This window comes from Bubalus bubalis, chromosome 14 (genome assembly GCF_019923935.1).
Source record: "Bubalus bubalis isolate 160015118507 breed Murrah chromosome 14, NDDB_SH_1, whole genome shotgun sequence".
Classification (NCBI taxonomy): Eukaryota; Metazoa; Chordata; class Mammalia; order Artiodactyla; family Bovidae; genus Bubalus; species Bubalus bubalis.
Window position 1 is genome coordinate 50,212,662 of NC_059170.1, and position 10,931 is coordinate 50,223,592.

General features: G+C 48.2%; 1 long non-coding RNA gene across 1 annotated transcript; it reads right to left on the minus strand.

Annotated features, from left to right (window-relative positions):
• Window positions 1-1,070: 1,070 nt before the first annotated feature.
• On the minus strand, window positions 1,071-7,356 carry LOC123329236. Its single transcript, XR_006544607.2, has 5 exons — window positions 6,687-7,356; window positions 5,276-5,392; window positions 3,506-3,626; window positions 2,813-2,994; window positions 1,071-1,758 (listed from the first exon to the last, which is right to left on the minus strand). It is a non-coding gene; the product is annotated as an uncharacterized LOC123329236 (long non-coding RNA).
• Window positions 7,357-10,931: the final 3,575 nt, after the last annotated feature.

Genomic DNA, 10,931 nt, shown 5'->3' on the forward strand with positions numbered 1-10,931 from the left:
TTATTATTACTTCTATATTAATGTATGTACCATACACATGAATATATTTACATTACAAATCAACCTCTTATGTGAGTACAAAGCAGTCATCATACTTTTTTTTAAATTAACTTGCTGTGCCAGGGAGGTAATAAAAGGAATGAAATCAGCATGTTTTTTCCAACGTGCTTGTCATAAATTAAGCCCCTAGTCAAGTGTCCTTCTCAGGGAGGTTTGGCTAAGGGAGCTTGCTCTCAAATCATGTGATTATGACTCCAACCTTGCAGAACCTTGACAAGGAACAAGGGTCCTAGGCTTTCATAGGGCGCTGCCCCTGGGTCTTTTGCATCTGACATATTAATTCCTGCCTCTTCCTGTAAAGATAATTCATGCTCCTTGGCAGCATTGTGGAAGGTACAATGCCTGGTGCCAGGAGTCTCCTGCAAACTTCGGCAGGGCCGTATTATAATGTACCACTAGATTAATCCAGCCATCTAAAATGTATTTTTTAAGAGCCAAAGGTCTTTCCCATGAATAACCTGGCGAGTACTTGAGCTTCATTATAATTTCCCTCTAATGGAGTTTGGGGAAATGAAATGGGAGTTATTAGCCGAATTTATAAGACTATCTCCTGAGAAAAGAGGGGATGACTTAGCAGACGAGGTGCACTGGCTAACTCCCTGGCCCAGGAGACAGAGCCAGCCTCCAGTTTGCAAACACAAAAATATCCCCACCTGATATCCACTTTCCTGTGCTCCCAGTACAGGGCCGGCGGCGCATTTAGAACCAGAGGGAGCGCTGCACACACACCCCTCAGTGGGCTCCTCTCCATGTTCAGAATCCTACTCTGCAAGCCCACCTATGGGTTTTTGTCCAAAAGAATTGAAATCAGAATCTCAAAGAGGTCTTAGCACTCCAGTGTTCATTACGGTATCACTCACGACAGTCAGGGCGTGGAATGACCTAAATGTCCGGCAACAGATGAACAGATGAAGAAGATGCGACAGGGACATGCAAAGGAACACCATTCAGACTTCAGAGAGAGAAATTCTGCAAAATGGGACAACACAAGTAAAGCTTGAGGACATTATGCTCAGTGAATAAGTCAATCAGAAAAAACCTTGGTTCCACTTATATGAGGTATGTGAAATGAAAAAGTCAAATTCCTATGGTATCAAAGAGTAGAACGCTGGTTACAGAGACTGGAAACAGAGGGGAAAGGGAAGTTACTGAGGGACAAGCAGGAAGTTTCAGTCAAGTGAGATGAACAAACCCTAGGGTTTGCTGTACAGCACTGAACCAACAGTCAACAATCATGGATTATGATCATCTGATGTCACTTACAGGATACGTGAGATATAGCGACACCAACAAACTTGTTTACGAAACACAGAATCACAGATGTAGAGAACAGATTTGTGGTTATCAAGGGAGTCGGGGAGGGACAAATTAGGAGTTGGGGATTAACAGATACAAACTGCTATATATCAAATAGATAAACAACAAGGATCTACTGTATAGCACAGGGAACTATAACCAATATCCTGTAACAAGCCATAATGGAAAGCTGAAGCACTTGATTATACAGAAGAAACTAACACAAGATTGTAAAGCCTCTATATATCAATAAAAATAATAGTAAATTTAAATAAATTTTTTAAAAAATAATAGATTATATACTTAAAAGTCTGTTTGCAGTTCCCTGGTGGTCCAGAAATTAGGACTCAGCGCTTTCATTGCCGGGGCCTGAGTACACCCCCTAGTCAGGGAAGTAAAATCCTACAAGCCAGAAAAACAAAACCAAAATTTTGTTAAGTGGATGGATCTCAAGTTAAGTGTTATTAACACACCAACATTTTTAAAAGTTCATAATAAAGTTAAACATTAAAAAAAAAATTACCCCACCACGAGAGACCATGGTGTTGGTGATCCCACTGGAGCCTACATGAACACATTCTCCTGCTGGTATCTGGAGAGTTTTAAAACCACCTCACTGAAGGGCAGAGGCACCTTCAGGAGGGAGTATCTCGAACAAGAAAACGGCTGAATGAGGCTCTTGAAGGATAGAGACTCACGTTCCCTCCAGGGGAGTCGGGAGCCATCATCTAGGGAGAAACAGTCCCGGAGGGCAGGGAGTGACAGAGGATAGGGCCCCCAGGGACACACCCAGGACCCTGGGTGCCCAGGAAGAGGAGGGCTCCAGGGGCCGGGAGGGGGGACAGGCTGCGTCTGCCTGAAAGAGAACTCTCAGCACGGCTCTTAGATCATAAGGAACTCAGGGTGGAGAGAGGGACCACGAACAGCAATGACATGGACATTGCTACTGAGCACATGTGTTCACATTAGCACATGTGATCACTCAGTAGCACATTGCTACTGAGTTCATGCAGGTGGTCCTAACAGAGGACCACAGGCTGGAGGCTTAAACAATGTGGAGGCTGGAAGCCCAGGATCAGCGCGACGGCAGGGAAGGTCTCCTCCCAGGCCTCTCTCTGGCTGGGAAACGCCGTCTTCTCCCTGTATCCTCACGTGGTCTCTCTTCTGTGTGTGTCTGTGTCCTAATCAACTCTTCTTTTAAGGACACCAATCATATGGGATTAGGGTCCATCCCAGGGACCTCATTTTCATGTAATCACCCTTATAAAGAGTCTCCAAATACTTTCAACTCTCCTGAGGTTCTGGGGGTTAGGATGTCAATGAGTGTTTGGGGGATGTAAATCAGCCCACTGGACTGTAACTCTTAGAATCTGTATGCTTATCCTGTAAAGCCACAATGAGTCCCATTCATAGGTGTTCCCTGGGCTTTCTCATGCACCTGATCTGCAAAGCGTACCTGTGAGATAGGCAGCATCACGGTCCACACTTTAGAGATGAGGACATGAGGCCCAGAGCGGCCAAGCAATTCACCTGGTTTGAAGGCAGGACTGACCATAGCCCGCCTGCGACCTGAGGCTGCACATTAGATCACATCACCTGCTTCTATTCCCGGGCTTGTTACAGAAAAATGTGCAGGACCTAGAAGAGAGAGGAGATGATGACTAAATAAAAGTCACTCACAGTCCCACCCGTCTGGACTCTACACGTAGACTCGGATTCTGCTGTGCAGTCTCCCTGTCCCATCTGACATCAGCTTCCTTAACTCGGGCTAACGTCCTGAATGTCACTTTGCTGGGGACAGAGCCAAAGGAGAGCTAATGACACTTGAAAACTGTGTCCATGAGACTTCAAGGATGGGGACATCGATGATGCTATGGTGCTGGGTGTGAAAAGCTGATTCCTATACACTGTCTGCAGGATGAGCCCAATTGAAACAAACAAACAAACAAAAAAGACAATACCAGATTGCTAAGTGTAGATCTCTGGCTCAGGCGGAACCATGGGTGATACTAATTTTCCTCCAAGATTACCTGTATTTATTTCCTGTTTCTCAAATGTGCTATCATGAGTGTGTGGACAAAATGACCTCTGTGAGCAGAAATGAAAACAATAAATGTCGTGAGAGAAAAACTACCCCACGCCCACTCACCACACTGCAGGTGCAATTCACTGATGGGGCCTCAGTTCTGGAAGATTCCTCCATATGCATTTGGAAAGGAAAACAAAGGCAGCACACAGTGTCTGTGAGGAAGTCTCTTGGCAACAACATCCTGAGTGAGAAGTGATAAAAGAACCACATTCCTAAAAGCAGCCCGAAGCGGCCACTCAAATAGTAAAACTGACGCAGGGGTTTGAAAACAAAGTCCCAGCTTTCAGCCGGCGTTTCCTGAGCCAGTGAGTGCAGCCACCGAGGAAGAGGAAGCTGGTGCCCCCAGAACCCCCCGGGGGCCCTGTGCTGCACCCACGCTGAGGCCCCTAAGGCCAGAGGTCTCCATGCTGACACCCCAGGTGGAGGAGCACCTGCCTCAGGTGCCCTTGGGGACCCAGCCCACAGCTCTGTGGCTCTGTCTGCACCCCCCCGCCGGTGCCTGGTCCAGGGAGAGGGGGGCTCCCAGGCTCCTAGTCCAGGGAGCAGGGTGCACTTGGATGGGGACCTGGGCAGGCCAGGGTTGAGGCTGGGCACAGGTCCCACCTTGGGCCACCTGCTTCCTGCCAGGCTGCAGAGCCAGGCAGACACAATGGGCAGGCCCCACGTCAGATTCTTAGGGGAAGAAACTCACTCTTTGTGGACTGAGCGATCAGGACAGGATATCTATAACGGTTTAAAGAAAAAAAAAAAAAAAGCCTGGGCTGCAACCCCCTCTTTCCCCAAGCACTTCCGAAATGTCGTGCAACACACCCAGCTCTTTAAATATCCAAACCCAGAATAAATGTGCCAACAGCATTTCCCCCGGCAACCTGGGCCCCATGGCTGCCGGCTGAGTCAGGCTCCGAGTGACGGAGCTGGAGCGGGCCGCCCAGATCAACAGGCTCGGCGGAGACCGGGGCGCCCAGCACTCAGCACTCCCGCCCTGATGCCCTCTCCCCAAAGTCCCTGCCCCCGTCAGGGGACACCTGGGTGTCCCTAACCACTGTGAACCCTGCCTTCCCACAGTGGGGGGCACTCCCCGCTCTTGCGCTAGTAAATGAGCTACAGCATTGAGGGAAGAAAAGGACCTGGTGTAAGTTACACAATTGGTTCCGGGCAGAACCGGGCTAAACCCTGGCACTGATTCCCATCCTCCTGCTTGTCCCTGGACAAAGTGGCCACTTGGACCCGACACCTCTTTGTGGGGGGGGCTGTCCCATGACCAAGCGGGTGACGGCTCTGGACTGGACACTGTGTTTTAGGATCCTTACAAATACGCTTAGACAGGCATTTCTCCTAAGAATTTTGAATGTCTACCCAGTTGAATTATACATGCTACATGCTAAGTCGCTTCAGTCGTGTCTGACTCTTTGCAACCACACAGACTATAGCCCACCAGGCTCCTCTGTCCATGGGATTCTCCAGGCAAGGATCCTGGAGTAGGTTGCCATATCCTTCTCCAGGAGATCTTCCCAACCAGGGACCAAACCCACGTCTCTTATGTCTCCTGAACTGGTAGTCCAGTTCTTTGCCTCTAATGCCACCTGGGAAGTCCAGTTGAACTATATATATGTATGTGTGTTTTTTTTGCAATTTCTGGTTTTCCGTTAAAACATGTTTTGGCCTCTGATTGAATACAGTGTCTACCAGACCTCAAGGTGTGAGACAGATACAAGCAGAGTTGATTTGGTTGAGGTCGGGGCTGGGGCTCAATGCTCATTCACCCAGAGACATATCCTGGGACCCTGAACAATGGACCGGGTATTAATAGTATTCTATGGGCTCACATACCTGAGAACCCCTGATTCACCATCATGTGAGTCTGCATAGTGGAAGGAACATCCTTAGGGTTTGACTCACTCCTTCTCTGCTTCCAGTAGAAAATAAGGATGAGAAGAGGTTGTGGACCTGAATTAAAATGGAACCAGAGGCTCACAGTGAAATGCGGCAGAGCCAAGCCCAACAGAAATCATTCATTCTTTTGTTAGTCAACAAAAACATGCTAAGCACCTACTGTGTGCCAGCCCCAGTACGAGGCACAGCAAATGATATACAGAAAAGTAATTCAGTCTTTATCCATGTGGAGGTTTATGTTCTAAACAAAATTAACATAAATACAAAAAAATCATAAATGGAAGGTACAATTTATTTTTTCAGGGATCCATTTACATGAGCTACCCTTTCAAGCAGTGGTGATCCAGGACTTCCTGGAAGAAGTGACATATGAAGAAGGGTTTGGTTTTCACAGGTGGCGGGGAGAGGATGGCCCTCTGGAACAAGGAAGCAACAGGCACAAAGGCCCGAGGCCCCCTGGTCGTACAGGCTGACAGCTCCAGGTAGTGCATTGATGGAGTCTGTCGAGTCTGTCCCCTGGCATCTGCCCTGCTGGAAAGCTTAGACATGATCAGGGAAATAGGGAGGGAGCTGGATAGAGCAGCAGAGGGAGATCAGATGCCAGGGTGAGGTTGCAACCAGAGTGCAGAAGGCCTGGGACACCAGACAAGGTACTATCACTCCACACTGTGAACAGTGGGCAGGGGCCAAGGGGCTTTGAGCAGATAAGTGACACCAGAGGGTGGCTTTAGGAAGCCAAGCCCAGCAGGGGTGGGAGGGTGTGAAGGAAGAGGAGAAAGACGCTGGAACTGGGATGGAAAGTTCCTGCCACGGTGGAAGGGACCGCTGATGGGGCACCTGTGGATGGAGACAGTGAGGATGGGAAGGCAAAATAGAGGTGAGAGATTTTAAAAAAAAATTCTCCCAGGAGAATCAGCCAGACCTGGCAAACCCCTGACTTTGGAGGCCAAGGGACAGGTCACAGGGATTAGCAGGCCTGGTCTGGGTGCCTGGGGAGCAGTGGGTGCCTCCTGCACACTTAGGGAAGAGGGCAGGGGTGCTGGGGCTCTGTGGACATGTGGGATGCTTAATTTTTAGGCTGGAAGGTTTTGGGCGTTGGAGGGAAAGTTCAAAGAATCAGATCAACCCTTGAGCAGGGCCTTCTCCCATGCTACACAAGTGGATACAAAAGCCCCTGATGCTGGTGGTGAGATGGTCTGCCTTGGGGTGAGGGTCACCGATACAGCACCCACATTCCCGAAGCTTCCATCAGGTTCCTGTCCCTCCTCTTCTCCCCTGGAACACGGGGCTCCCAGGGGAGGAAAGCTGGCAAGGAGACTTCCTTATGGCCGATGTGGGCGACAATTACCAGAGCCAGAAAGGGGACTCCTCCAGTCCCGTATCTTCCAGCTGAGCCACGCTGCTGAGGGTAAACAGCAACCAAAACAATCCCAGTTGCTTGCCACTTGGAAGATTATTATCTGAGCAGTTGGTGGATGGGAACTGTTTTTCAAACAAGCTATCAAAACAAACCCAGAGAGCACATGTGCGAGGCCACTGGCCTGTGAGTTGCTGAGGAAGGAAACCGGCAACCCAGTGGCCCCTCCATCACGTGTCCTCCCACCAAGGGGCAGGTCCCCCAGATCACCTGGGGTGGGAGGCCCGGGGCCCAGCAAGGGAGGGTCTGGAGAGTGAGGGTCTGGCGAGTGAGATGCAGAAACTACCTCTGAAAACAGGAAGGCTTAGGTGACTGGGCTGCAAGCCAGTAGGGCAGGGCTGGCGGCCACTTGTCCAGGCCATCACCTGAGAGCCTGAAACTCTTGAGTGCAAACATCAGATGTTATTTATAGCCGTCTGTTGAAATCCGTGTTACAAGGATTATGATGTTTACAAGGATGAATCGTAGGTACATCTCCTCTCTCGCCCTTCCGGCTCAGCCTAGAGATGTTTTCATGTGCAGACTTCTCTTTCTTGAGCTCATTCTTCTTTAAAAAAAAAGAAAAAGAAAGAACTCACAAGAGTAGGACAACAAATCGTTCTTATTTAAAACCCTGGTGAGGCCGAGGCACCTGAGCTTCCTGCAGGGAATGAGGAGCAGCTTTCTAAACAAAACTCAGCAGGCTGTCTTAAAGGGGTTTGTCTGCAGTCCTGGTGTTGCGGTGGGGGGTTGTTTCCTAGAGGGAGGGGGAAAAGTGCCCCAGGGCAGAATTCCTCCCTTCCCTCTGTTCTACCCCCAGCATCCCCTACATAAAACTCATAAACGCCCCCTGACTCTTGCCCCCACTTTGTGTTGGCTGCCCTTATTTTCAAATCACAGGCTGTAGTTCGTTCTCACACAGGCGGGTTGGAAGTTCGGAGGAGTCAGTTTAATGAAAAAGGGGAGTGAGGCAGAGCTAGAGAAGAAACTAGTGGTTACAGTGGGGAGGAGGGGGAGGAGGATATAGGGGTGTGGGAACAGGAGGTACAAAACTGCCGGGTTTAAGACGGGCTCAGGGATGTCTTATACAATACAGGGAAGATAGCCAGTATTTTGTAATCGCTGTAAATGGAAAGACATCTTTAAAAACTGTACAAAAATTTTAAAATTGTTTTTTAAAAAATGAAAAATAGGAGTCCTCTGGTGGGCTAGTGGTTAGGATTCCAGGCTTTCACTGCCATGGCCCGGGTTCAACCCCTGTTTGGGGCACTGAGATCCTGTAAGCTGCATGGTGCAAACTCCACCTCCAAAAAATAAAAATTAAACCTTGTCAATGCTGGCCAAAAAAAAACAGTGCTTAAGGAAACACTAGAAATAATGTAAAATCCTCTATGGCCACAGCCTTAAAACTGGATTTCTCTTATGAGTTTGGGGTTAACAGATATACACTACTATATATAAAATAGATAAACAACAACAAGCTACTGTAGAGCAAAGGGAAATACATTCACTATCTTGTAACAACCTATGGAGAAGACTCTGAAAAAGAACAGGTGTATCTGTGGTGGGTTGTGGTTTGGTGGCTAAGTCGTGTCCAACTCTGCGACCCCACGGACCGTAGCCCGCCAGTCTCCTCTGTTCATGGGATTTCCCAGGTAAGAATTCTGGAGTAGGTTGCCATTTCCTTTTCCAGGGGTTTTCCCAACCCAGGGATCCAACCTGGGATTCCTGAATTGCAGATAACTTTTTACCATCTGAGCCACCAGGGACCACACCAAACAGATGAACGGATCAAATGAAACATGGACAGGGAGCGGCAGCAGCACGGCTGCAGCTTGCAGACGTGACTGCGTGACACGAGCAGACGGTAGCTGGGGCACTTACTCACCCGAAGACAAAGTGACACCTAATCCATGGGGATCGAGGTCGGAAGAGGGGTCCCACGGGGCTACTGCCTGGGAGCTGGGAGGCCCCATGTCTTGGTCTGGGGGCGGCTACACAGAGTATAAAGGTTAAACAGTGACTCAGGTGTGTGTAAGACCACTGCACTGCACGCAGGCAGGCAGGCCCCTCCACAGAACATCTTAAAGCGGGATGGTGTGTCCTACATGAGCATTTTTGCTTCCTTAACCTAGACAGCATATTAAAAAGCAGAGATGTTACTTTGCCAACAGAGGTCTGTATAGTCAAAGCTATGATTTTTTCCAGTAGTTATATAAGGATGTGAGAGCTGAACCATAATGAAGGCTGAGCAACAAAAAATGGATGCTTTTGAACCGCGGTATTGGGGAAGAATCTTGAGAGTCCCTTGGACTGCAAGATCAAACCAGTCAATCCTAAAGGAAGTCAGTCCTGAATATTCATTGGAAGGACTGATGCTGAAAGCTGAAGCTCCAACTTTGGCCACCTGATTGATGCAAAGAGCTCATTAGAAAAGACCCTGATGCTGGGAAAGATTGAAGGCAGGAGGAGAAGGGGACGGCAGAGGATGAGATGGTTGGATGGCATCACCGACTCAAAGGACATATGAGTTTGAGCAAACTCTGGGAGATGGTGAAGGACAGGGAGGCCTGGCATGCTGCAGTCCATGGGGTCGCAAAGAGTCGGACACAACTGAGTGACTGAACAACAACATTTGCTTCCTGTTGCTGCTGTGACAGATTATCACAGAAGCAGTGGCTTAAGACGGCTGAAATGTATGATTGCACTGGAGGTCAGAAACGAACCATCAAAGCATCATCAGGCCTGAGTTCCTTCTAGAGGCTTTGAGGAGGAGCCTTTTCTTGCCTGAACAGCCTATAGAAGCCACCTGTGTCCCTCGCCTCGTGGCCCCTTCTCATATCACTGGAGCCTCTTGCTTCTGTCATCACACCCCAACTGTTGTCAGGTTTCCTTCTTTGCTTTTTTGGCCATGCCCCCACAGCTTGCAGGATGATTCTCAGTCCCGGGACCAGGGACTGCTGAACCTGGGCCACTGCAGCGAAGGTGCTGAGTCCTAACCACTGGACCACAGGGACTCCCTGGTTTCCTTCTTGTAAGGATCCTTGCAGTTAACTCTGGGCCCATCTGGATAATCCACAATAATCTCTTCATCTTAAAAGTCCTTAATTTAATCACAGCTGCCAAGTCTTTCCCGCCATGTAAGGTCACATCCTCACAATTCTGGACATGAGGACATGGATGTTTCCAGAGGGGGAAGGGGCATTATTTGGCCTTCATAATAAGGGGACATGGAGGTCAGGCCAAATAAGACCACCAAAGGTATTAGGATAATTAATATAATAGCTGCTGTTGGGACACAAGAACCCCCAAACCTCCATGGCTTTATACAATAACAGGGGCTCTTGTTTTATTTTATGGGTTTTATGGCCATGCTGTGCAGCATGTGGGATCTTAGTTCCCCAACCAGAGATTGAACTCATGCCCCCTGCATCGGAAGTATAAAGTTTTAACCACTGGACCACCAGGGAAGTCCCCTAATCTAGGCCCAGGATCCCCATAGGAACCTTAGAATTCAGGGTAGCTGTGAACCCAGATGGGAGAAAAAAAATCTTTTATTTTCTCTAAACTTAGCACTTCAATAATAAATGTAGTCAATAAGTCACATTAGTACTGGTAGTATTTGTAATAGAAATTAGACATTTTCACATCAAGTTACAAGTTACTTTGTCTATATCAAAATACCCTTATACTCATCGCTACTTCAAAAGGATTCTGGTTATGAAATCTCCCCCGTATCTTATTTTATAATGGACTAATAAAGAAGTGTACATATTAAATTATCACAATTTTCATATTTTACTAACTGTATTTGACTATGAATTTTAATCTAGTACTCTATTTTACCCACTTTCAGATAACCCCCCAAAAAATGCTTTTTGATTTAAAAAAAAACATTTCTGGGGAGAAATCTACAGGCTTCACCAAATCAACAGAGTGGTCCACAGTACCCACACAGACACACACAAAACACAAACAAAATAGGCCCTGAAACGCAGGTGTCTTCTTCACTCCCAGAAGTATAACGCAGGCCGGGTGGCACCCTGCACAGCAGCTGTCCCACTGGAAACATGTGACCTTCAAGTGACCCCACAGGCCCTGTGGGTGTGGGCTTCTTACTGGGGTGGGAAGCTCCCCCAGACTCCCTGAAGCAACTTCTCCTTCAGATCACAAGCCTGGGGCAGAGGCTCCCCCAGG